Source organism: Microcebus murinus, chromosome 23, assembly GCF_040939455.1.
Source record: "Microcebus murinus isolate Inina chromosome 23, M.murinus_Inina_mat1.0, whole genome shotgun sequence".
Lineage (NCBI taxonomy): Eukaryota > Metazoa > Chordata > Mammalia > Primates > Cheirogaleidae > Microcebus > Microcebus murinus.
This window is the reverse complement of record NC_134126.1, coordinates 23785929-23812933: the sequence shown is the minus strand read 5'-3', so window position 1 is coordinate 23812933 and position 27005 is coordinate 23785929. Positions and strand designations below refer to the sequence as shown.

The following is a 27005-nucleotide window of genomic DNA, read 5'->3' as shown; positions in this document are numbered from 1 at the left end:
TTTTATAAATTAATATATTTGTCTCTCTTTCCTCTGATTTTTAATATTTGGGAAAATGATTGTGTTCCATTTTATATCTCTCTAAGGTAAACACAAACAAAAGAGAGATAAAAAGAGAAACCAAGAACATCACCAATGCCGACATAGATCTTGTTCTTCAGATGATCGTGTGTTTCCTTCTTCTTCATCATCTTCTTCAGGGAGTGAGACAGATTCGAGTACTGAAGGTATGTTTTATCACCCTGTTTTTGCCTTTGTAAGTTAAGTGCTTTAGAAAAAAAATTTATTAAACCTTCGTAATTTTTGTTTATTTAACTAATATATATTGAGCATACCCACTATGTACCAGACATAATGGTACAACATGGCATGATCCCTTCAGCTAAGGACTTTTATTATACCGGGCAATAAAAACAAGGAAATAGTTTATTACAATGCATATAAGTGCTATGAGTTGACATGCATATGTCAAGGGGACAAGAAAGTCTTGGGAGAGGAAATGATATTTAAATTGAGAACCAGAGGATGAGTAGGCATTTTCTCGACAAAGGCAAGGAAGTGGAATTAGGGAAGATTTATTACAGGCTAAAGGAATTGTACATGCTGATTACTATTGACCTTTGAGTTTCTGATTCTTTTCAAGTAGTATGCTTATACTTCTTTTTTAAAATATCAAAGTGTAAGAAGTAGTATGCTTATACTTTTATTTCTTGATTTATTAATGGTGTAATCAGAGTTCCTGCTTGTAAACAAAGGAAACTGACTCTAGCTAATTTAAATGAGAAAGGGATTCATTGAAAGGACATTGAGTAGCTCACAGAATTGCCAAGAAGCTTAGAGAATTAGTCTCTGAATGTGGAGAAGAGCAAAGTGAAGCTTAGTAGCCAGACTGTAGCAATGTCATGCCACAGAGCTCAGTCCAGTTAAGGCACGCTGCCACCACTGCCACTGCAGAACCTGGATGCCTCAATTTGCATTATCACCATCACTTGATGCCACTATTGTTCTCACTGCCACTGCTGCCTCTAGACATTCTGCCACCCCTGCCAGAATGGGTTCTTCACTGTCTCTGCCTCTTTGTGACATTAGCTCCTAGGCAGTGATAGGCTGAGCCTGGATCACATACTATGTCCTAGCTACAAAGGAAGCTGGGAAAGCAAGCATTCATTGGCCTTTTCAACATTGATGGTGGAAAGCACACAAGGCATATTCACTGAATATAGGAAGAAGAATCAGATACTGGACAATCAAAATGTTCTCCACACTCACCTCCAGATAAGATCAGTTTTCTAGCTCACTTTAAATTACTTGTTTGTCTCACTTACCTTTATCCTCTCTCTCAGTTTCTGCTGGTTGTGTTGTTGTTTTTCTGTTGGTTAATTTGGTATTAATAAATATGTTACTTGTAACATATTTATTGTTAAAAGTTACTGTTACATGTTACTATTTCTTATTCCATTAACTTTAATCAATCAATTATTCTACTCTCTTTTATATAGGTTAAATATATTGGTACCCCTATTCTTTCCTCCATTTTTTTTCCCATTGTCTTTTTTTTCTATTATATTTTCAATAGTTAATAGTCATAGTCTGATCTACAGTCAAAACTAAGTCTTCCATTTTTTTAAATTTTTTTTTTTTGAGACAGAGTCTCACTTGTTGCACAGGCTAGAGTGAGTGCCGTGGCATCAGCCTAGCTCACAGCAACCTCAAACTCCTGGGCTCAAGCAATCCTCCTGCCTCAGCCTCCCGAGTAGCTGGGACTACAGGCACAAGCCACCATGCCCGGCTGATTTATATATATATATATATATATATATATATATTAGTTGGCCAATTAATTTCTTTCTATTTTTATGGTAGAGACGGGGTCTCGCTCAGGCTGGTTTTGAACTCCTGACCTTGAGCAATCCACCCGTCTCGGCCTCCCAAAGAGCTAGGATTACAGGTGTGAGCCACCGCGCCCGGCCCAGTCTTCCATTTTTTTGTCCATAGATTTACCTTACATGTTTAAAACCAGTAATTAACATTTAAAATTATTATCACTATACAAATATTGTTACTGAAGTACCAACTCACACGCAAAAGAATTACATTTTCCTTTCATGGATCTAATATGATTACTAGGACTCTCAAAGGACAATGTTTATAGAATGTTTCTATTAATAGCATCAAATATATCATTTATATTCTGTTAGTTGCTTAAAACCATGCCATATCTTAGTTTTGCCTCATATTTCAACCATGACTTTCTTGCACAGTTTTTGTTGTTCTTATAGTTTCTAGTTCTCCTACTGATTTTTTTTGTTGACAAAAGATCATGTAACTTAACTATAATAAAAAGATTTTCCATCCTTTCAATCCTACTGTTCCATAGAGTTCAGTTCTCTTCCCTGGAAATGTTCTTGCCTGCATAACATAGTCTAGACCACTTTCCACCTGCTATATAGCTGATACCCTAGGATCTCCCCTTACTGGTCTTTTGGGTTGAAATCATTGTTTTCTTAGATTCATGTCCTCCTCTTTCTTAGTTTTCTGCCTTAACTGTTAGAGTATGTTGTCAAATAACTTTTTCCAAAACATTGTCTAGGAGGTAAATTTTCTGAGTCTTGGTGTATTTCAAAATGTCATTATTCTGCCCTCCCACTAATTGATACTTTCAAAATGATTTCCCCTAATTCCAGTTTCCAGAGGCAGGTATTTCAAATGCTTATAGCAGTATGTTTTGATATCTATCTCTGAATCTTTAAATAACTTGTTTATAGAGTCATTTCTTCATTTTTCAGTTTTAGGCTCTGTGGAAGGTAAGAATTTAGCTACTTTTAAAAACCACCATCCCTTCCACACACATTCAATTCAAATGATTCAATAATTTTATTATTATGACATTGTAAATACTATTTACTGCTGAACCATAAAATGGTTTCCTTTCTAACACAACTTTCTGTTTTCCTTGCACTTAATAGTTATCTTTTAAAAAGTTTGTTTAGTTTCTTGTATCTGTGATATGTAGTAGTAGTCTAAATATCCTTTCAAAATGTTCAAACAAATCAGTTAATTTTATTTAGGGATCCTTTCCTAGATCCTTCTAACATGCTCTGTCTGGACTTACTATTCTTGAGGCCTCTTAAACAGCAGTGATATTAGATTCTCCCTTCTCTTCATTCTGGGTATTTCCTTTACCTCTCTTGGGTTTGATCACCCGTTTACTGGATTGTATGGTTTCCTCTTCCTTTGTTTTTCTCTTATTTTATTGGATCACCTCTTCTAGTAACTTCTAGGGAAAAGATGAGCAGTTAATTCCTATTTTGTTTGTAGTTGTGGATTTATGCCATTAAATAAATTTCCTTTATTGACTATTGACTTATTTTTTTTTAATTATTTATTTATTTATTTTGAGACAAGGTCTTGTTCTGTTACCTGGGTTAGAGTGCAGTGCCATCATAGCTCACTGCAACCTCAAACTCATGGGCTCAAGGCATATTCCTGCCTCAGCCTAGGGGGTAGCTGGGAATTACAGGCATATGCTACCACAGCCAGCTAATTTTTAAAATTTTTTATAGAAACTGGGTCTTGCAATGTTGCCCAGGCTGGTCTTGGACTCCTGGCCTCAGGTGATCCTCCTGCTTCCCTAAGTGCTGGGATTATTAAAGGTGTGAGCCACTGCACCTAGCCTTCCTTTATTGACTTCTGCTTCTTGTGACACAGACTCTTGGTTGAAAACCCAGGGCAGTTATGGGTGAGTCAAAAGTACATGGAGCCTTATTGGAACTATAATCTCATCTCCACATGGTCACTCATTGGGTTTAAATGATCATTCATCATTGTGTTTGCTTCATGGAGAAAGGGTGAATAATCTTGGAAGGAATATAACATCATCTAAAGTCTCTAAAATGTTTTAACACTATTAAAATTTAACTTTTAATAAAAAATTACTAGATACATTTACATGACTGAAAAATGAGAAAAAAATAATAGCCCTATAGTTAATCTAGTTATTAGAGTTAGCTGGCAATGAATTTTAAATAATTATGATTAATATGTTCAAGAAAATAAGAGATTTGCAAACCATGAAAAAAGAATCAAGTATAAATTCTAGAATAAAAGTTTATCATCTGAAGTTAAGAACTTAGACTTTCCAGTAGATCAAACACACACACAAAACATAGAATTAGTGAACTGGAAGTCAGATCAGGAGAAAGAAAAAAGAATGGAAGATATAGAAGAGAGACATTCTAGACACAATAATGAAGTCTAACATTGTAATTGGAAGCCAAGAAGGAAAGAAGAGCAAATGAGGAAGAAGCACCACAGGCAGCCCTTTCCCTTTTCTTTTCTTTTCTTTTTTTCTTTTTTTTTTTTTTTTTGAGACAGTCTCACTTTGTTGCCCAGGCTAGAGTGAGTGCCGTGGCATCAGCCTAGCTCACAGCAACCTCAAACTCCTGGGCTCAAGTGATCCTCCTGCCTCAGCCTCCCGAGTAGCTGGAACTACAGGCATGCGCCACCATGCCTGGCTAATTTTTTCTATATATATTAGTTGGCCAATTAATTTCTTTATAGTAGAGACAGGGTCTCACTCTTGCTCAGGCTGGTTTCAAACTCCTGACCTCAAGCTGTCTGCCTGCCTCAGCCTCCCAGAGTGCTAGGATTACAGGTGTGAGCCACCGCACCCAGCCTCCCTTTTCTTAATCATTCTAGGGACTGTGTCTTTTGTAGGTCCCTCTCCATATAGGCAATGTCCTCCCCTAGTCTAGATAGAGCACATCACACAGTGCAGTTTAAAAAGCTTCTAATGCCAGTTCATAAATATCTTCATTTACTATTGGTGATTACATGTGAATAAATGTTTGTACTGTTTTTTATGGAAAGCAGTTTCAGTGAGTCAAGTGTGTCTTGAGTAGGTCTTTTGTGTCCAACTGTGTCCCCAACTGTGTCTGAGTCAACTCTGAGAACACAATAGGCAACCCTCACCCTGAGCCGCTCAACGTCCTTCCCTAGACAGTGAGGGGCCCTCTCTTCTGTCCCAGGGCTGCCTAACTTCACCTCTTCCCCCACTGTGGCTCTTGGGCAAAGCATCCTCCATGACCATTAGTCTTCATTGGACAAGTTCTGGTCCATGAACATCACATCTGGCCAAGAGGGGACACAGGGATGGCCTGGATGCATAATCTCAAAGCCCAAAAAGCTGAAGGTCTTCAGGAGCGGACCTCTGTCTTCCCAGCCCTTCCTGAAGCAGATGAAGATGTAGTTCACTTTCATCTTCTCTTCAGCAAACTCTAGCAGTGCTAACAATCCTTCATTTCCATCAGCTAATAATCCATCTGGGCTTTCTATAAACAGGCTCTGGCTGGACAGGACTGCATCCCAGGAAGAGACGTTCACCTCGGTGGCCTCATTCTGCAAGTGGACAATGTGAGGTTTTCCATCATTCACAGGGAGGTCCTGGGTCACAGGGAGCTTCTTGTCCTCATATATTAGAGCTGAGAGAGAAGGATCCCTTCCAGCCCTCACCCACAGGGGATTTTTGACAGTGGGTGAGGGGCCTTAGGAGCACCACAGAGGCCCTGGAATAATGTACCTACAGCACTAGAACTGGAGGCAATTACTCAAAGGCAAAATACTATATCCTGTAGAGGCATAGAGAATCCCAGAGGGCCAAGGGAGTCCAGCTGGATATGTGTGACCAAAGTAGCACCCATCTAACATCTTCAAACAAATCTCTCTGGCACTGGTAGATGTGTCCTGGTGTTTATCATCCTTGGTGGCTCTGCTCAGGATGGGAGGAGGCAGCGCAGGGAGTAGGTAGTTGGATGAGTGGGTGGGTGCAGGGTCACACACATGGGGCTGATCTCTGTGGGCTAAGTCTCTGTGAGGCCTCGGGCCAAGAGCCCTCCTCCTGCCTTAGTGAGTGCTTGCCTCCCAGCCTGTGTCTTGAGTGAAGCACAGACCGTTAATCTTGAGTGATAGAATTGATATGTGGAATGCTGTTCTGTTCATCATATAAGGTAGTACCTTATTGCTTTGTTTTCCCTCTTGTGCTATTGTTTTATAGGAACTATGAGCTTTAGCTTTTGGGTGGTTTTATACTGGCTGTTATTTATTGTGCTGATCCATGTATAATACAATTCTGAGCATTTCCTGCAGGGCAGGTCTGGTTGTGACAAATTGCCTTAGTGTTTGCTTGTCTGGAAAAGTTTTCATTTCTCCTTCACATGTGACACTTAGTTTTGCAAGATACAAAATTCTAGACTGGCAGTTGTTCTGTTTAAGAAGACTAAAGATGGGGCCCCAGTTTCTTCTGGGTTGTAAGGTCTCCACTAAGAAGTCTGCAGTTACCCTGATGGGTTTCCCTTTCTAAGTTAACTTGATCTTTTCACCTCATAGCTTGTAGGAGTTCCTCCTTCATAGTGACTTTGGCCAGTCTGATGACTAGATGTCTTGGTGATTCCCAATTCCCTCTTTGCAATGAATCTTCCAGGTGTCCACTGAGTTTCTTATATGTAGATGTCTAAATTTCTAGTAAGACCAAAGTTGTTTTCCTCCATTATTCCCTCAGATAGTTTTTCCAGACCTTGTGCTTTTCTTCTTCACCCACAAGTATGTGTATGATTCTTATGTTTGGCTGTTTTACATAATCCCATATTTCTTATAGACTTTGTTCTTCTTGATTCTTTATTTTTGACTGACTGAGTTAATTCGAAAGAGTTGTCTTCAAGCTCTGAAATTCTTTCTTCTGCTTGGTCTAGTCTAGTCTTAAAGCTTTCCACTGTATTTTTTATTTCCTTAAGTCAATTTTTCATTTCCAGAAGTTCTATTTGCTTTTTTTTTTTTTTTTTTTTTTGGTAAATTTTTCATTTATTTCCTGAATTGTTTTTTTGTTTCCTTTCATTTGGTTTTCTCTTGGATTTCATAGAGCTTCTTTACAATCCATATTTGGAATTCTTTATCTGTCATTTTGTTTGGGATCCATTGCTAGAAAGCTGGTATGCTCCTTTGGGGATGTCTTTTCACTCTGATTTTCATACTTCCAGAGTTCTTGCACTGATTCCTTTTCATCTGGAGCAGCTGTTGCTTCTTGTTTTTGAATTTTCTTTAGTTTAGATGGGGCTTTTTTTTTTAATCCCTGTCACTCTTATGGCTGTTTCTGTAGCATATGTTGGGTAAGATTCTTTGGCTTTGCTTGTGGGTAGTTCAATGGGGGTCTAGGTTCTGGATGGATACCTTGGTTATAGATATCCTTAGTGTCGTGGTTTTCTCAGTTACTAGTTATCTATAGGCTGTAGCGGTGGTATACTAGGCGTGTGGGCAGATTCCCTCTCTCCTGTTGAGGGGGGAAGATGGAGATCTTTGAAATCCTTTCTCTTTCCCCAGCCCTTTGGTCTTCTTAACAATGTGAATTATATTGGGATACCCAGTTTCATCTCTGAGGTACTGCTTGTGGGTAAGAATCAGTCACACCCTGTATAATTGAATCAGTAAATATTGTAATGGGCTGTATAAGTTGTCCTCCCTACTAGTAGGTGGCTCTTGCTGGAAAATCCCCACCTACCCTTTCCACAGGGCTCCAAGTTTCTCAGGGGTTGATCTCTGCTGATATCTTGCTCCTTCTACTTCCAGTCTTCCCATGGAATCTCTGGTAGGTTCTAGCACTTTTCCCTCAGAATTACACCTGAGCTATGCTTTTTTTCATCTGAAACTTTTCCTTCTTTCTGATATGATTTGGTGACCGATGTCCCTAGTCAGCAATCTTGTGGACATCTTTGGGTCAACATGATATTTGGAGGGGACAAATATCCAAATCATATCAGTCTCCTTTTCTATTTTCTTATTAAAATACTCAATTCATCCCTATAAAGTGTTTAATAGTTGCATTCATATAGTTCTTGCTAATAATTGTAAAAGTTTATGTTCTCTAGAACCCTAACTATGGTTAGGTTATAGTGGACCCAGGAGTATTGTCCTCTAAATGGGTTCCTAAGTGCCACATATTTATAATACTGGGATACAACTATAATTAAACAATTGTTATATGATATTTGCTATCTTGCAGGATATTTCCAACCAATGTAATAAAGTTAATGAAGCTTTGTAATGTAATAAAGTTAATGAAACATCAATCTTAAATATTCTAATTCTTCAAATTCTTTAATGAATAATTTTTTTTTAAATGATAGAGCTGAAACTTCCAATTCTTTTTAAAACTTTTAGATGATGCCAAGGGAAAAATTAAGAGAAAGAGAGGAGAGAAAAAGAATAAATTGAGAAAAGAAAGAAAGGTCAGTAATTGTGAATAATTTAATATAAGAATAAGATTTGGCTATTAGAGGATACTGAACTTTCTTATTAATTAAGAAACACAAAATATATAAGGAATTTGAAGAGAGATAAGGCAAAGAATAGTTAGCATGGCAGTTAACATGGTGATACTACTCTAATAGTGTGCTTTGCTTCTTTTCAACTACTACTCAGAACAGTATATAGACAGATAAAACCTTACAGTTCTTGAAATTCTTTTTAATTTTGATGTTAACATAGTTAATAGAAATAGCGTATGTGCTCTGAAAAAAATGCAAATAATAGAGAGGTAAATAAATAAAAGGTTAACTGGCTAGACTCTTTATTCCATTTCCTGTGATTATCCCTCTTAAATATTTGGTAAACATCCTTAGGTTCTTTCTCTATACTGATGGAAATAAGTGAAATTGATATGAATAAATATGCATAGTTTATGTACTATATAATGCACATATATAGTTTTATGTTAGCAAAAAATAGACTGTCAGTTTGCTTTTCTAAATTTAATTTTTTTTTTTTTTTTTTTTTTTGAGACAGAGTCTGGCTTTGTTGCCCAGGCTAGAGTTAGTGCCATGGCATCAGCCTAGCTCACAGCAACCTCAAACTCCTGGGCTCAAGCGATCCTCCTGCCTCAGCCTCCCGAGTAGCTAGGACTAGGCACACACCATGACATCCAGCTAATTTTATCCTTTTTAGTAGAGACAGGGATCTCACTTTTGCTCAGGCTGAACTGGAACTCCTGAGCTCAAGCAATCCTCCTGCCTCAGCCTCCCAGAGTGCTAGGATTACAGGCATGAGTCACCCCAGCCAGCCCTTTCCTTTTTCTTAATCATGCTAGAGACTGTGTCTTTTGTAGTTCTTTTTATTTTTTTTTTTTTATTTATTTTTTTTTTTTGCTATACAACATATCCAGGTATGTAGGTCTTTTTAAAAAACAGTTTTTGGCTTCATTGATTCTATATGTTGTATCTCCTCCTATTTTCTCAAATTTCTGCTCTTATCTTTATTTTTTCCTTCTGTTTTCTTTGGGGTTTTAAAAATAGACAATGTTTAATTGATGTTTATTATAACAATAGTTGTGTTTATAATCAGATTTCTCAGGGTAAATTCTGTATTTTTTTTTTGCTCCATCAGGCCGTTGTATAGTCAGTGTAAAAAAAGGTAAGGCCATTTGACAGTACGATCAAAGTAAAAAAAAAAAAAAAAAAAAAAAAAGGTAAGGCCAGAGAAGAACAATCCAGTTTTTTGTCAAAATCCTACTTTTGACCTTTAACTTTGAGCTTGTCATCCTGTCTGCATCTTTATTTCTTCATTCAGCATATGAGACACCTGGACCAGAATTTAGAAGATGCTTATGCTATTAATATAAGTCTTACACCATTTTTCCCTCTCAATCATAAGATGAACTTCTGGCTATTAATTCCCTTCTTTTACAATATTCTATTGGTGATATCTAGGCTTTCTTTCAGGATAATATATAAATAAAAATTAAAAACCCAAATATACCTTGATTCATCCTGTTACACTGGAAAGAACTATGGGCCATGATTGTACAGTGGTAGTGAATAGGAGCACTGAGAGGAAATAATCTTTTTGCCCCAAGTATTTTGAGAACTTAAAGTAGTTTTTAGCATCCTCGGTCAAATAAACGAGAATGGGCTAAATAATATTTACATTTCAGGGAATTCAGTGGTTTAAGTAAGAAAAAGCCTTAGGCTAATGGACAAAATCTTACATTTAAGTGTATACTTGCTCAATTTCTTCTAATTGATTACAGGACTTCTTTAAATGTTTGTCGAGTAAGGGCAAGAAGTTTTCTGAGTTAGTAAGCTATTTACTACCAAGAATTTGTTTAATAGTCCTCAATATAAGTTTTAACTTTGATAGCTACCAAATTTCTGTCATATGTTTGTTATAGAAAATTATATTTGCTTATTTAAGCCATAAAACTAATTCACCTGTATGAATGTAATATCATCCAGGGTCCAATTAGGAGAACAGAATTCATCTAATCAAGAAATTAAAAAGAGAACAACTAAAATACAACTCAAAGGAAAGTAGAAGAAAGGAAATAATAAAGATTAAAAACCTTAGTGACTTCTAAGAGACAGGAAAAATAAAAATTTGAAAAAAATTCCAATAAACTGGTCAAACCTTTGATGAATCTACTAAAAAAATAAATAAAATAGGTACAAAAGTAAAAAGGGGATATATCAACAGATATCTTTAAGAACTTACAGAGAATCATATGAACAACTCTGTCATAATGTATGGGTATGAAATCTCTATCCTAGCTGTGAAAGAAATATAACTTTATTTTTCTATAATTCATTTTATTTTATTTTTGAAGCCTTTGTTCATTAGAGGAGAATAGAAACCTGATCTCAGTTAGTTTGGAGTTTCCTACTTTGGGTGTAATTTTGAGGTGGGAGTGGGCTTAGGGGTGGTCTCAAGGCAAGACTAGGGAGAAGGTACACATATTCACCTGGTCTTCAATATTATCTGTTAATGCAGGTACCTTCTGAGATGTCCATGATCATGTCTGGTCCTCAGTCATGGATCCACACCATTTGTCACTAAGATGGCTTCATTCCTGTCTGCCTGGTACCTTCCGGTATGGTGGCCTTCTACCTCTTTTATTCTATGTCACCTGTAGGATTATGTGCATAATTCTGCTCCTTCTCTGCCATGCTTAGGTACTAAATGCAAGGTTATTTAAAGCCTGGTCAGCATAATCTCATCTACCAGTCATTTCTTCTCTGGTTTCATGTTACTACCCTAAGGTTCTCCTCCCCTCACCTCAGAGCCGTCAGACTTGTATGGACATTTACTGCTTCCCTGGCACTCTATGAAACAGGGTACAGGACCCTATAACTATAACTCTTATCATCCTTACCTGATTTCAAATTATACTGCAAAGCTATAGTAACCCAGACAGCATGAAACTGGCATAAAAACAGACACATAGACCAATAGAACAGAATAGAGAACCCAGAAATAAATCCATACACTTACAGCTAACTCATTTTTTTTTTTTTTTTTTTGAGACAAGACTCACTCTGTTGCCCCACTGCAACCTCAAACTCCTGGGCTGAAGTGACTCTCCTGCCTCAGTCTCCTGAGTAGCTGAGACTACAGGCATGTGCTACAACGCCCAGCTTATTTTGCTATTTTTAGTAGAGACAGGGTTTCGCTCTTGCTCAGGCTGGTCTCAAGTTCCTGAGCTCAAGCAGTTCTTCTGCCTCAGCCTCCCAGAGTGCTAGGATTACAGGTGTGAGCCACCATGCCCAGCCTCCAACTCATTTTTGACACAGGTGCCAAGAACATACATTGGGGAAAGGACAATCTCTTTAATAAATGGTGCTAGGAAAACTGGATATACATGTGTAGAAGAATAAAACTGGATCCTCATTTTTCACCATATACAAAAATCAACTCAAAATATGAATAGATTAAAGACTTAAATGTAAGATCTGAAACTATCAACCTTCCTGGCAAAAATGCTGCAGGACATTGATCTGGGCAAAGATTTTTTGGGTAAGACCTCAAAAGCACAAACAGCAGAAGCAAAAATAGACAGTTGGGATTACATCAAACTGCTGTGCAAAGGTTCTACACCGAAAAGGAAACAATTAACAAAGTGAAGAGACAGCTTACATAATGGGAGAAAATATTCTCAAACCATCCATCCGGCAAGGAAATATATAAACTCAATAGCAAAAATAAATAAATAAACAATCCAATTTAAAAATGGGCAAAAGACCTGAATAAACATTTCACAAAGGAAGGCATACAAATGACTAACAGGTATATGCTGAAAGTGATGAACAGAACTTAATGAAAAATAGAAAAACACTGTATAAAGGTAAAAATGAAGATCTCAATCATGTATTGAAATAGTGGATCCACCAGCTTCACAGTGAACACATGCCACTTAATGGTGTGCTGACCACGAAACAAGCAAAGATGTATCACAAAGAAGTGAGAATTGAAGGGAACTGTGAATATTCAACAGGCTCATAGCCAAAATTTGTAAAAGACATGGCATTAATTTTTTTAAAGATCTGTAATGATAAAGCATCTGCTTCTCACGAAGCAGCAGGGAAATGTATTGATGAGTTTGCCAGGGTTGTTACTAATGACAGTCTGATGCCAGAACAAGTCTGTAATGCTGATGAAACATCACTGTTTTGACATTATTGCCCCAGAAAGACACTGACTACAGCTGATGAGACGGCCCTTACAGGAATGCCAAAGACAGGACAACTGCTGGATGTGCTAATGCAGCAGACACACATAAATGTAAACTTGCTGTGACAGGCAAAAGCTTGTGTCCTTGCTGTTTCCAAGGAGTGAATTTCTTACTAGTCCATTATTAAGCTAACAAAAAGGCATGGATCTCCCAGGGACATCTTTTCTGATTGGCTTCACAAACATTTTGTACCAGCAGCTTGTGGTCACACAGGGAAGAGCTAGACTGGATGATGACTCCAAGATTTTATTATTCCTTGACAACTATTCTGCTCATCCTCTAGCTGAAATTCTCATCAGAAATAATATTTATGCCATGTACTTTTCCCTCAAATGTTACTTCATTAATTCATCCACGTGACTAGGGTATCCTTAGATCAATGAAGAGTAAATATAAAACACTTTCTTGAACAGCATACTAACCACAGTGAACAGAGACATGGATGTAGAAGAATTTCAAAAAGAATTTAGCATGAAGGATCCTGTATATGCTGTTGCCGGCACTTAGAGCACAGTGACTAAAGATACAGTTGTGTATGCCCGACACAACCTTTGGCCTGTGACTATGTTCACTGATGATAAGGAACAAGATGGTGACTTTGAAGGATTCCATATGTCAAATGAGAAAAAGATGTCTGCCCTCCTTAACATAACGCAAAAAATATTTTTTCAGAGTCTGTCAGTAAGCTGGAAGAAATGGATATTGAAGAAGTTTTTAACACTGATGATGAGGCTCCAGTTGTTCATTCATTGCCTGATGGTGAAATAAATGGTTCTGAATCAAGGTGATCATGATAATGTTGACGATAAAGTTGACTTTGTTCAGACACCGAAGAAAAAGTGCCTATAGACAACATGGTGAAAACGTGTGATAGGCTTATTGAAGGACTAGAGCAGCATGCATTTATAACAGAACAAGAAATCATGCTAGTTTCTAAAGTTGTAGAAAGTCTTCTGATACTAAAACCATTGTTAATGAGGCAGATGACTCTGGAAGAAATGTTTTAAAAAGCCATCCAGCAGAATGTCTCCACATCCCTAGAGGACCCACTTCTTGGTCACTCGATTGCTTCTGATGTTTCTTCTCACCTAAAAAATAAAATAGTGTACAGTAACTTTTTCATCAAAACACGGCATCATGGTGAAGACCGAAAGCCTGCCATTGTTTGTTGTTGCTGTTTTTTAACAGCTGATGCAGGTATTCTAGTGATGCTGCTGTACTGCTTAATTACCCCAAACACATTATTTTTTCACTCTATTAATGGTATGTCATGTTTTTTACTGTTAAAAACTTATCTGTGAATAAGTGTAATAATGATTACTTATCAGTAGCATATAAATTAATTCAGAATCAGGAACGATGATGATGTCAAACAACCACATGGGTGGTTGAGATAGGGACACTTTTGCTTTCTGATGGTTCAGTGTACACAAACTTTGTTTCATGCACAAACTTACTAAAAATTACTGTATAAAATGACCTTCAGTCTATGGGTATAAGATATATATAAAACATAAATGAATTTTATACTATTTTGTGTTTAGACTTGGGTCCCATCCCATGCTATCTCATTATGTGTATGTAAATATTCCAAAATCCAAAAAAATCCAAGATTTGAAATACTTTTAGTCTCAAGCATTTGGATAAAGATCAGTCAACCTTTATCTTTGTTTGCCTGACGACCTTGGCTCATGTGATTTAGGGGCTGGCCACACTGGATAGTCTAACAATGTGATTTAGGGTGGGGGCAAATCAACAATAAAAGGCCCTACAATCCAGTAGACAAATGTGCAGAAGGTCTGATCAGACAACTCACACAAGGAAAAATACAAATAGCTCTTAAATTTACATAAAAATGCTTGAATTATTCATGATAAGGGAAATGCGAACTCAATTAGAGATATCATTTTTCACCTACAGATTAAAGATTCAAAAGTTTATTGTCATACCATGTTGGTAAAGATTTGGGGAAATAAGTAGTCTCTTTGCTGGTGAAGAAAAAAATTGATTGAGAATTAGAGGAGGGCAATTTGACAGTATCTATTAAAATTAGAAATACACATAATCCTTAGTCCTCAATTCCACTTCTAATAATTTATTCTATGGATATTTTCACACACCTGTAAAATGACACATTTACATGTCATCTGTAGCAATATTATTTGTAAAATACTGGAAACAATATGAATGTCTTTCTACAGTAGACTGATAAATTCTGAAATCTCTATACAATGGACTACATTGAAGTCATAAAAAATATTGAGGAATCCTTTGCTTACTGATTAGGAATGGCCTTCAAGTTATATCCACTTAGAATGGCTTGTGAAATATATAACCATTTATGGAAAATAGTGATGGTGAAGGGAAGAATGTATATGCCTATTAGTCTATAAATGCATACAACTGTCTTTGGAAAGATATGCAGAAAATTTGTAAGATCTGTTCTTGTAACCCCCCCTCCCAAATTCATATATTGAAGTCCTGACCCCCCCAATGTGATGGTATTAGGAAGCGGGCCTTTGGGAGGTAGTTAGGGTTAGATGTAGTCTTGAGGGTGGAGAACCATGATGGAAGTAGTGCTCTTATAAGAGAGAAAAAGACATCAGAGTTTCCTTTCTCTACCCTGTGAGGCTACTGTGAGAAGAGGTAGTGTGCAGGCCAGGAAGTGGGCCCTCACCAGGCACTGGATCTGCTGATCCCTTAGTCTTGGACTTCCAAGCCTCTAAAACTGTGAGAAATAAATATCTGTTGTTTAAGCTACCCAGCTGTGGTATTTTGTTATAGCAACCCCGAGTGACTAAGGGAAAATTTAGATGTTTGGTTGATGGATACAAAGGAAACTTTTTACTTTTTAAATTTTAGACTATGTAAATATAATCACTCTTCAAAAATAAATAAGGTCTATGTGTCTTTATTTTATTGAAGCAACCTTTAATATGTTTTTTTAGAACAAAAGGTGAAACATCAAGAAAAAGAGAAGAAAAAAGGCAGAAATGACCACATATGTCACCTTTTCAAGGTATCGTGTATTTCATGTTTATGAAGTTTATTTTGCAGTACTTTGGGTAGTTTTTTTTTTTTTTTTTTTGGGTAGTTTTATATTTTCACTGGTTTATCAAGATCACAATGTTCAACATGTTCAGGAAAACATTATATGTATAATTTTGCTTGTTGGTTATATAAAATGTATAGATACTTTAAAATTTAGATATATATCATCTCTTAAATATTTGTATCAAGAATAGTAGTGCAGACCAACATACTTCAAAGCATCAAAAAATGCCAACTGGATTCTTTTTATCTCTGGACACTGAGAAAGATGACATTCAGTGAACAAGCACCTACTATCACATTTTATTTTTGAAAATATGTATTAACATAGTTTCATAGAATGTTCTTGGAGTCATTTAGTCTAAATAAAATACAGAATTACAATGTCCTTAGAAAAAGAATCTATTGAAAGTAAAATATCCTGTGACTCTCAAATATCATCAAAATGACAAAGATTATTTTCATCTTCTATCTTGTGTGGAATAGTTAGTGCTCCGTCTTCCCTTCCAAATCAGGTACTTACAAGTACGTTTAGAAATTAATTTTAACTTGCTAAATATGATGTCTGAACTTGAACACTTCATATCTGTATTTGTAACTATGTTTTCTTTTTTTCTTTATCTACCCACACTTTTCTGTGGGCTCCAAGAAAGCAAAAAATTCTAGAAAATAAATGCTGCCATAAGGGTACAATTTCTTGGGTATCCAGAACAATGATTATTCTGTTTCACAGTGATAGATCTTGTAGGCCTCCCCAAAGGAGATGATGGTGTTTAGTCAAACCTTAAAGATGAGTAAATTTTACTAGGCAGAAAAAAGAGGGTAAGGAGCATTCCAGGCTGAGGGAAAAGCATTAGCAAAGACAAATGGAACAAAAGTTCATTTTGGTTCAGGATATTTTCAGTTGAAACTAGGGTATAAGGTGAGAGATGACATGTAGTAAGAAATGAGACCAGAGAAGTAGTTTAGGGCTGCTTTGAATTTTCCTCTATAGGCAGTGGGAACATTTGAATATCTCGTAACAGAGGAATGACATTTCTTAACTTTTGTTGTAGGAAGATATGTCAATATCAAATGATTTGGAAGGAAGAAACCTATAGGAAGTTATTGTAGCCTAGCAAGGAAGATAAATTTTTATACAGCAAATTTAGACTAAGACTAAGATTCAGATAAGATCAGACTAAGACAATGATTTGGGGGTTAAAAACGAGAGAACAGATAGAAGAGATATGCAAAGGTAGAGTGTGCATGACCTGTACACTCATAATTGAATATGGAAAGTCTGGAAGACAGTTTTGTAGAAATTCATTGTTTTATTATCTTATTAAGGGAGCATACTAAATGGTTTTTTAGTACTGTGGACAAAGTTCTCAAATTTAAGACAGTACAAATTTTAGAAATTAAAAGTTTTACAAAGTGGATGATTCCTTTAAAACAAGTTTGATTAAGACTGGTGGTTTTTAGTCAGACTTGGTAGGATACAAGTTTTCATACTCAGTGGAGGCCTCTGGTAAGTCATCGGTAGCCAATAGTGTTATAATATCCACCCACCTTAGTGTCTTTGGTGTCCCTATTAGCCACATAATCAACTAGTTAAATTGTAGAATAGGAAAAATTCAGTTAATAAATAATTAAAACTGGATCAAGTTATACAAGTAAAGTTTGACAGATAAAGGGTTTAAATATAAAGAGTCTATTTCCTAAGGAAAAGCGAATAAACTTGTTAGAGTATTTGTAAAGTTACGTACAGTCACCCCTTGAATAATACAGGCAATTCAGGTTTGAACTATATGCAGATTTTTTCAACAAACGCAGATTGAAATTACAGTATTCTCTCTCTCATCGTTCATTACCAGCACACACAACATTCGGTTAGTGACAGTTCCCATAGATTACTCTCCTGAGAGCTCGTTTGGAGGTTCCAGCAGGGGAGAGCAGCTGCTTGTATACCCTTGACTGAAGAACAGTCCCCCTCTATTCGGGAGGTTGTTGTCTTCGACCAAGTGTGCAGCTTCAGGAGGGACACACATGGAGCAGTGAGGGAAGAAGGGGGCAGCCGCCTAGCCAGCCAACCAGATCAGCCGAATCAACCCTAGCGATCAGTTTGGTGACAGATGTCGCAGCCAGATAGCCCTCACATCTGGTTGCTGTCTTGAAACTTCTTCCTTCTTTCTTAGCCTACAAAGACTAAGAAGTAAATCTTCAAATTCCTAACCCCCCTTTACAGCTGGGAATAGCCATCTGGCACAATTCTGGTCAGCAACAAAAGGCAAATCTTATAATCTTAGAAACATAATTCTAAGGTTAGAATTAAATAGATTAAAATTAGAATGAAATAGACTGGGGAGCATATGCCAAAGTTTTATTTAACTCAGTAAGGGAACCAGCAGGATGAAAAAGCTAGTTCAAATGATAATATTAAAAGTGTGGTTATTGTTGTTTTTTATAATGAATGGGTTAAAAAAAGGAATGCATAGATAAGATTGCTAAATTAGATACAAAACTGTTCTACAGGGCAATAAAACCATAGTCTTGTAAAGTTATCCTTTCTACTGAACAAAGAAGAAAATCATAGCACTTCATCCATTTCATATAAGTTAGCCTCTAGCTGTAGAGTTTTTTGTTATGTACATGTGTGAGCTCCAAGCCAGAGTGAATACGCTGTCCATCAATATTACTTTCCCTGGAGAATTAGATGATTGCCAGGTAGCTTCTTTAAACTGTGCGTGAGTATGAGATTAAAAGATTATGCAGCCATCACTTCACCTTATTTCCAAGTTTTGAATATTCTCCTTAATAATTGTAATAATGAATATTCTGAACTGTACTCAGAGGTAAAGCTTCTTCCCTTCTCAGCTTCAGTCTAGGCACCTACAGTGGCAGAGATCTCTTCTCCTGTCCCGTTGCACCAAACCAGGCTAAATGGGTAGAAGAACAAAGTCTCCCCCTCTGCCCAGCTGTGATTGGGGTCTAGAAATCCAGGCAGCAGAGTTACACAGATGGCAGCTGATATTATTGGATAATGTTTACTATGCTGAAAAACAAATATGCTCATATACTAAACACTATACTATAATGTCTTATTGGTTTTTGGAAGAAAAAGAAAACTGTAATAAAGAATGAATAAAATTTTAAAATTTTAAAAGAGCAAAAGGACAATAGGAATTAACATTTAATATGTACAAAGTATTATAATCCCAGCACTTTGGGAGGCTGAGGCGGGAAGATCTCTGGAGGCCAGGAATTCAAGACCAGCCTGGGCAACATAGCTAGACCTGATCTCTACAAAAAATTAAACAATTAGCCAGAGTCAATGGCACACACCTATAGTCCCACCTACTTGGGAGACAGAGGCAGGAGGATCACTTGAGCCCAGGAGTTCGAAGTTGCAGTGACCGGCCTGGGTGACAGAGCCGGACTCTATCTCTGAAAAAAAAAAAATTGTACAAAGTACTCTATCCTATTATAAACCATTGTACCTCACTATAAAATATGTTGTAGTTATACAATCAAAGATAACTCTAAAATTTTACCTGGTGATTGGCATTGGATTTTATTTTTGTGGAATTAGAAACTCACTAATAATAAGCCTTACCCCTCACAAAATTTATTCAGAACTAGTACTAAACACTTGGTTGATTTGAAACAATTTAAGATTAGATGTTGCTGAACATTCCAATCTTCAAAATAAATATTCAGTATTTGCAAATCCAGGAAATCTATCAGTTATTTCCATTGCCATTCATTTCTATTCATTCTTTTTAAAAATTTTTTTTACATTTCAAAGTATTAAGGAGTATTTCTGTTTATTCTTTATAAATCCTCATTTGTGTTTTTCCCCATAGAGTAACCTTACTCTTATCATTTGAAATTTAGATTTTCATAGTTGAAGTTTATTTTTCTCCCATTTTTTAGGGCACAGGTAATGGAGTTGCTAAGATAAAGCCACTTTGTATAAAACATTTATTTCATCTGATGATAAAATGTGATGATTAATAATATTAACATTTTAATGACTACATGTTTAGAGTTTGAAGTGAAGCTTCAGTGTTAATATAGCTTACTTTTCATCTAAATAAAATGATGTCCGAAATTTCTGTTTTCTACTGATAATTATTAAGAAAAATATAGGTATATATAATAAGGCAAGTAGCAAATCTCTTCTAATCAGTTCTGTTTTTTGTCTACAGAGGGGCTGAAACCAGGCTGAATTTTTTGGTTTCCAAAACTCAGCCCCTTGGTTTAAGGTGGCCAAACAAGGATGCGGAACCCAGCACTGTGAAACCTATAAAAACGTTGAAGAGTTCAGGGAATTGGGTGTCTTTCACACCAATTCTAGACTCACAAAATCAATCTTCACATCCTCTGTAACCACACAATAAAGAGTTTGGAAATCATATTTTGGTTTTGAAGGCCCACATCCAGTGCATGATGAAGTCCAAACCAGTCCTGGCAGTCCTAGGGTGCTTAGCCCCAATTTGGATATTTTATAGGAAGGGAGGAGAATGAATCTGCTTTCTTGAATATTATGCCTGATAATTATATATAAAATAATTTTATCATATTTTACCAAAAATAATCTACATAAAGCAGAAGACTTACAGATGGCATGAAAAAGGTAAAAGCTTATCCGTGTACTTCTTGTTTAGTTATTCTTCCCAAGTTTTGTTTCCATTTTTCAATAATAACTCCTTCTTTCAACAAGTATTACAGGTTTTCATAATCTCAAATAATATTTGTTTTTGGAGCATGATGTAATGCTCTTTTACTCTTATTTAGATATACTGGTTATGAGTTTACAACTAAAAATTTTCACTCTAAAAAGGATCACAGTGTTTTATAAAATAAGAAAGTAGATATCAGTGCCCCAGGTTGGTCTTTTCTGTTCTCTGATAGTTTTACATATCCTTGGGATTTTTGCTCTTTAGGTTTATAGATGAATGTGTATCCAGTTTAACCCATCTAACCATGTACTTGATAGTTGCCTTTAAAATTAGTTCCTATTAGAAGTGAATGATGGAAGAGAATGCTAGGTTGATTTTTTTTTTAATTAGAAATTGAGGTATTGTTATGTTGTTGAGGTAGTTTAAAAAATATCTTGAATACCATTCAGTGCTGAAGTTAGAGTTAAGTATGTTGTTCCTATTACTCTAATGTAGTGGTGTTACTGAACGTAATTCCTTAAAGGGTTTTCCTCCCCAGGAATACAAAGCAAAATTATAATAAACATCTTTGTATTTGATTACAGAGATATTTAGCACATACATCATTTCCCCCATATATCATCTTGGACTTCTAGTATTTATGTATCAAGTAAGTTATTTTCTTATGTTTGAAATGGTGATATTTCTCAAATGTACTAGGAGACATGGTGGGTTTTTTTTTTAATTTCCCGAAGAACTAAAGGCATTTTAGTTTATAAATGGACTGGTTTTTTTTTCCAAGAAAACTAATATTCATAAGTATGGGATATTGTTGGTCTCCTTAAAAGGACATAGTGAAATGTAGGTGTTAGACATTATTTCAAAACTGTTATTTGTAGACTAATTAAAATAGTCACCATGCCTTCGAGAAGAGAACAGAAGTGGTGTGGGTAAATGGAGGTTCAAAGTAGTGCATCACTTCCCTAGATTCTTTCTTAACTCCAAGTTTGTATTTACCCATATGAATCATGCCTATGATGGATCAAATTATGAAAAACAAAACCTCACTTTTGAGAACTATAATGCTTTCCACAATAAAAGTTAAATTTATTGAATCATGAAAAATCAAAAGCAAGAGGTAATTTTAGTGGAGAAGATTTTTAAAAATTACCTTTAAAATATGATCTAGCAAAAAAAAAAACTGTGGACTGCAGGGAGGAGACCTGAGTTTTCATGCAAATTTGTTCTTACCCAGCTGTTTTCATCTCCATTTTTTCCATCAACAGAGGCTGATGTGCCAGAAGGTGATGAAACTTAAGCTTCAGGGCCGCTGCCAAAGCCCTGGGAGGGTCCCTAGCACTGTGCTTACATGGTCATAGGCTTTTGTAACACCAAGGTTCAGGGCCAAAGATCTTAGCACAGTATGGATGTGTCTAGGGTACCAGGCACTGGAAGTTAAGTGAGTATTAGAGGAGAAGCAAAGTTTGAATTATATGGAGACAGAAAGTAATCTGTGGAAAATGTCAGATGATCAGATATGAAAACTTGTTAGCGGAGGATTCAGGGCTCATCAATACCTAGCACAAACCTGCAGCAGTAAAACATTTAGCCAGTATACCTGTGTGTAAATAGGCATTTGTTTATTTTACATCCTATCATTTTAAAAACAAGATTTTATCAACCATGCCAGAGGAAGGACTGAATTATCTCTCTTTTCTATGCATAAAAAATATATTATAAAATCATCATACTATGAAGTGACAATCAAAGAATATGCAGCCAGGCTGGGCACAGTGCCTCATGCCTGTAATGCTAGCACTTTGGGAGGCCAAGACAAAAGGATCAACTGAGACCAGGAGTTTGAGACCAGTCAGAGCAACATGGTGAGACCCCATCTCTACAAAAAATAGAAAAATTAGCTAGGCATGGTAGCATGTGCCTATAGTCCCAGCTACTTGGGAGGCTGAGGCAGGAGGATCACTTGAACCCAGAAATTTGAAGTTGCAGTGAGCTATGATGATGCCACTGCACTATAGCCCAAACAACAGAGCAAGACCCTGTCTCAAAAAAAAGAAAAAAATATGTAGATTTGTCGAACAGTTAATATAATAGAATGTTATTTCTCTGGATTTTGTGCTATTTGTCAAGTTGTACATTTTATAATTTTTGATTTCTATTATCATTCTTTTTGTTAGTGGAGGGCTCCTAAAATTGTATAAACTTTAGGCCCCACAAAATCTGGCTCTGTCCTGCTCGTTGTGTAATGAAGAGGTTAAATTACATCACATCCAGGTATTAAAATAAAGTGGGAAGTCATGAAATGATTTTGTTCCTGAAATATCATTAATACAGGTAGTTCCATCATGCTTGGGTAAAATATCTTTAAAACCAACAAACTTTTAATAATTCTGACTTTCTGTTGTGATAACTCTAATGAGTTGTTATACTAACAGTCTCTCTGTTTTATATGCCTCACCAAAAACCTCCTCCAAAGAAGGGGATAAGGGAGGGAGAACACCCTGTCTTTTCACATGGAAAAGTCATTTCACTCCTTTAACCTTTAGTTTCTTCCTCTGAAAAGTAATGTTAGAAACTTCTGACTGAGATCTAAAATATCTGAGTGGAATTTATGATGTTCCTGGATCCAAATACCTAGTTTTAGATAAAGTAAAGAAGTAAAACTCAAATTGATAGTATTTCCTTGTTAGTATAGGTACAAGTTTTATGGAGACATTGATTAAAATATAAAACAAAGCTACTATATTCCCCATCTAGTAGAGCAACATGTTCTTGTTTTCCAAACAAAGAAAGTTCTGAACAGTTCTGTTTTCCCAGACTTTCTCATTTTCCTGTTTTGTCCATTGCTAACCAGAAAACTAGAAACCAACACAGAAAGGGGAGAAGGAATACCTGGAGTGTCTGTGTGAGTGTAAAACGTGATTGGGGAGTCCACAGACAATCACACTCTGAACACGGCTAATCTGCGTGAACATCCACTGCTGCTCTACCCCAGCACCACTGTCCCCCACCTCTGACAAAAATTCTCCAAACAAAACAACATATGTGTTCCTGAGATCAACGTCTGACGTGGCACTAACAGCAAATATTCTGCTGCTACATCCTGACATCAGTAATCTCTCTAGAGCATAGATCTCTCATTCCCTTGCTTCAAAATCTCCAAACGGGTCTAAGTATATATAACAATTCAGTATAAGATAAAGATGTCATTTTAAATCAATGAAGAAGGGATATATTATTAAATAAATGGTATCAGGACAATTGGGTAAACATTTGGGAAATTTTTTAAATTTCTTTCAAGTATATATCAAAATAAGTTCAAATGTTACTGATTTAATTATTAAAAACTAAACCACAAAATAAATTAAGAATAAAAATAATATGTATCTGAGCACAGGATGGGAAAAGTCTTTTTAGTTAACCACATGAATCCGTGCATTTATGATCAGTTTATCTTTGACAGAGTTGTGAAGAACACACAGTAGGGAAAGAATAATGTCTTAGGAGAAATGCAAATTAAAATCACAGTGAAATATCACCTTGTGCCTGTTAGAATGGCTATTATTTAAAAAATGGAAGACAAGTATTGGTGAATATGTAGAGAACCCATGTACACTGTTGGTAGAAATATAAATTGGTACAGCCATTATGGAAAACAGTATAGAGTTTCCTCAAAAATTAAAAATAGAACTACCATATGATCTAGCAATCCTACTTCTGGGTATGTATCTAAAGGAAATGAAATCAGTATGTGTGCACTCCCTTGTTCATTGCAGCAGCCAAGATAGGGAACCAACCTGTGTCTGCTAACAGATGAATGAATTCTAAAAAGTTACATACACACACATACTCTCACACACACAAACACACTACTATACAGCCTTAAAAAAATAAAGCCTGTCATTCTTGGAGGATATTATACTAAATGAAATAGGAGGCCACACCCTAAAAGACAAATAGTGCATGATCTCACTTAGATATGGAATCTAAAAAAGTTGAGCTCAGAGAGAGAGAGCATGGTGGTTGCCGGGGTCAGTGGAGGGTGGGAGGAGATGGAGATATGTTGGTCAGAGGGTCTAAAGTTTCTGTTAGACTGGATGAATAAGTTCTGGAGATCTGTTGTATAGCAGCATGGTGATTATAGCTAATAATGCATCGTATACTTGAAAATTGCTAAAAGAATATATCTCAAATGTTCTCATCACAAAAAAGGTAAGTATATAAAGTGCTGGATATGTTAACTAATCATTTCATAATGTATACATATATTAAAACATCTCATTGTGCCCTGTAAATATATACAGTTTTTATTGGTCAACTAAATAAAGTTGGAAAAAAATAATAAACATATAAAAGTATCCAGTGGAATAACTGATAGTTTTTTAAAAAGCACTGTAAAATATTAAAAGATAAATTGAAACTAGAAAAAATTCATAATATATATATAATAGAAGAAAGTATAATATCCTTAATAAATGAAGCCTGCTATGGTTTGGATGTTTGTCCTCTCCAAACCTCATGTTGAAATTTGACCTCCAGTGTTAGAGGTGGGGCCTAATGGGAGGTGTTTGGGTCATGGGGGTGGATCCCTCATAAATAGATTAATGCACTCTCTTGGAAGTGAGTGAGTCCTAACTCTGTTAGTTCCTGAGAAAGCCGTTTGTTAAAAAGAGCCTGGCACCTCCCTCCTTTCTTGCTCCCCTCTCACCCTGTGATCTCTGCACACGCTGGCTTCCCTTCACTTTCTATCATGAGAGGAAGCAACCTGAGATCCTGAGATGCAGATACCCAGTCTTGAACTTTCTAGCCATGAGAACCATGAGCCAAATAAACCTTTTTTCTTTATAAATTACCCAGCCTCAGGTATTCCTATATAGCAACACAAAATAGATTGAGACAAAGCCCTAACAGATCAGAGAAAGAGATAACCAAAATATTTGAATAGGCAATTCATAAGACAATGCCAGTTTACAGTGTGTCCCTTTTCATGCTGAATCTTTCTTGCAATGAAATAAATGTAAATTAAAATAACATTTTAATGGCAAAGGGAAAAATGTCTAATTGCTGAGGGATCAGGTACCCTAATCCCCTGCTGCGTTGTAATTCCCCTCTCTTTGAAAGTTGGCTGACTATAGTGATGTATTTGATCAATAGGACAAAGCAAAAGTGATGTCTTGGGACTTCCAGAGCCAGGTCATAATAAACCTTGCAGCTTCTGTCTGGAATGCTTGCTCTTGGAACACACTCTCCCTCAGAACCCAGCCACTATGCTGTGAAAAGCTCAAGTCACATGGAGAGGGCATATGGCTGGGAGGAGGCGTCTATGTGGGTCAAGTTGGGATATCACCCTCAGCTAAGGAAGTGTGTGTTCCTTCTTAGATGTCTTAGCCATTCAGGGTAAATGGACTTGAAATATCCTAAGAGGCAGCCAGGCCACATGCATCATCCATTGTCAGGCTGCCTGGGTTGTTAATGGTGATTTGTTTATCTTAGTGGGTCCATAAAAACCAAAAATGACACTCAACAGAATAAGAGATAATAACCCCTAAGTAAATAGGAAAGAGGAAGCAAGAATGAATGTTTCTCCTCCCTTTGAGCCCTGCTGTGAATACCAGGCTGGGGTTGATATTTTTCTGGGGATCAACTGATTATGGCCATCAAAGAACTGAGTTATAAGAGGTACAAATTTTTGGCTGTTCAGCTTGAGACAGTAAGTTATCCTAAGCAGAAATGTCTCCAGGCAAAGAGAAGGCATTATTTAAAAACATCGCAGCAAGGCCGGGCGCTGTGGCTCACGCCTGTAATCCTAGCTCTTGGGAGGCCGAGGCGGGCGGATTGCTCAAGGTCAGGAGTTCAAAACCAGCCTGAGCAAGAGCGAGACCCCGTCTCTACTATAAATAGAAAGAAATTAATTGGCCAACTGATATATATATAAAAAAAAATTAGCTGGGCATGGTGGCGCATGCCTGTAGTCCCAGCTACTCGGGAGGCTGAGGCAGAAGGATCACTCAAGCCCAGGAGTTTGAGGTTGCTGTGAGCTAGGCTGACGCCACGGCACTCACTCTAGCCTGGACAACAAAGTGAGACTCTGTCGCAAAAACAAAAACAACAACAAAAAAAAAAACATCGCAGCACTAAAACATAAGTGCTGTGATTTTGGTAGCTGTGGATTTGCTACGTTGTTCCTAGAGCATAGCATCATGTTGTGAAAGAATCAGTTTCTTGGAATCAAGGGAACCGGGTTCAAGTCACTGCCAAAGAGACAGAGAGGCCTCTGCAGCTGATGAGAAGTGGGTTCAGGTCCTGTCTCAGGTACTGTCTTTACAACCTTGGAAAAGCCAAACTGTCTAAACCTCTGCTTCTTTATCTGTACAACAGCGATAAACATACCTGCCCGCCTGCCTCACCATGTTGCTTGTGAGGACAAAATGAGAGAATGCGTGCATCGTGCTCAGTGTGTGCCTGGCACACGTAGTAAGTATCCCCAAATGGCAGATTGTTTTCTTGCTGCTGTTGCCAGTAATCTGCTGCTTGATGTTGGGCAGATTGCTTAGCTCCTGGCTACAGTAGAGATGCTGCTGCCACCTCATCCACCTCCTAGGGTTGGAGTGGAGGTCAAATGAGAAGATGGAAGCAATGTGATGTGGTTTCGATGGGAGCTGTCCAGAGCTGAGCCTGGGGAAACACAGCCTACACCATGGGGACAGGCCGTGGAGGACCCAGAGGGCAGGTGAGCCAGCGGGAAG

General features: G+C 36.9%; 1 long non-coding RNA gene across 4 annotated transcripts in view; it reads left to right on the top strand.

Annotated features, from left to right (window-relative positions):
- The window catches only part of LOC105880551 (uncharacterized), a 36987-nt gene that overhangs the window by 5595 nt on the left and 4387 nt on the right, over positions 1 to 27005 (top strand). The window contains exons 3-9 of one of the 4 annotated variants that reach the window (XR_012914555.1): positions 87 to 227; positions 5341 to 5412; positions 8209 to 8276; positions 9430 to 9456; positions 10810 to 10909; positions 15496 to 15566; positions 26638 to 26989. This is a non-coding gene — a long non-coding RNA (uncharacterized LOC105880551). Of the gene's footprint in view, positions 1 to 86; positions 228 to 5340; positions 5413 to 8208; positions 8277 to 9429; positions 9457 to 10809; positions 10910 to 15495; positions 15567 to 19788; positions 19996 to 26637; positions 26990 to 27005 lie in introns of those variants that run through there. The other 3 variants (XR_012914554.1, XR_012914556.1, XR_012914557.1) reach the window with 3 other exon arrangements.